Raw genomic sequence first — 1,455 nt, forward strand, 5'->3', positions numbered from 1 at the left:
AGAGGATGCCAGCTTTTAGCTGGGCATTAAGATTGACTTGCGTTTGGAGTGCCTCTGCGGTGGCCGCAGAGAGGTTATTTACTGCCGCGGCAGTTTCGACGGTGGTGACTAAGGAGGCGATTGAGGTGGCAGCAGCAGCCGCAGCAGTAGCAATCGCTGTGATGATAGCGATTACAACCCCCACCACAGCCCTCTTGGCTCGGTGGAGCTCAGGCACTAAAGAGGATTGTACCGGCCACGGCACAAAGGCTGGGATACGCACAATGATCGCAATAGAGAAATTGGCAGTCCAACACTTGGAAAGGAAACAAGTGGTATTATCACAGTTGAGGTGGTCCCCTGAAAGGGTGGCATTGGAAACCACAAAGAAGAACGGGGGATTAACGCATACGGGAGTCGGACCCGCGACCTTGGCGTTATCAGCACCAGAATCCAGTAGACCTGTGATCTTTCTACCGTTAAGCCACAATGGGATAACAGGCCTGTGCTCCATGCCTAAAGATAACCACACTTGGTCAGGCCCTGACGATCCAAAACCCCCTGCTCCTCTGACCTGCGTTTTAGAAGGGAAGAAAGCATGTTTATTTGGGAGGAGCAGCAACTGGGCAATTCGATCTCCTGGAGAGATGGCAATGATACCCCGTGGCGAGGACACCATTATTTTTATCACACCTTGATAGTCACTATCTATGACCCCTGGATGCACCAAGAGTCCTTTAAGGGTCGTGGAGCTCCTGCCAAACACCAATTCCACACAATTTTCTAGCAGGGGCCCTCTAAAATCACTTTCGACCGTCTGTATGCCCATTTCTGGTGTTAGTACCAAGCGGGTGGTGGAACAGAGGTCCAGTCCTGCGCTTCCCGGGGTGGCCCTCCGGACGGGTTCGGAGGACCTTGCTGAGGGTGTCGGAAGGTCGGCCACATCTCGCCCTCCGTCTCCTGCTGAACCGCCCCATATATTTGTGGGCCCTGAGGCGTTGGGCCCTTCCGCCCGTTTTTTGGCCGAGCTCCGGAGTGTGGTCTCATTATAGGATTACCATTGATATCTTTAACTGATATGCACTCCGAGGCCCAATGGTTGCCTTTGCGACATACAGAACACAAGCGAGGGGTAGGCCGTCCCGCTTGCTTTGCACCCTTTTGTGGGCAATCACGTTTCAAGTGGCCAACTTGCCCACATTGAAAGTACCCCCGGGGGGGGGGCCTTTCACCCCAGGGGTTCTGGCCCCTTCTCTAACCGCAGCCATTACTGCCGCAGCGAGGCCTGAATTAGTAAGGGGTCCGCCCATTTCCCTACAGATCTTCATCCAGACCTCCAACCCCTTAGATTTATAGGGTGAGATCGCCTTTCTACACTCCCCAGTGCACTGTTCATAAATCAGCTGTTTCACCAAGGGCATGGCCATATCCACATCCCCAAAAACCTTTCCTGCTGCCTCAACCATCCTTGCAACA

Source organism: Suricata suricatta, chromosome 2 (genome assembly GCF_006229205.1).
Source record: "Suricata suricatta isolate VVHF042 chromosome 2, meerkat_22Aug2017_6uvM2_HiC, whole genome shotgun sequence".
Classification (NCBI taxonomy): domain Eukaryota; kingdom Metazoa; phylum Chordata; class Mammalia; order Carnivora; family Herpestidae; genus Suricata; species Suricata suricatta.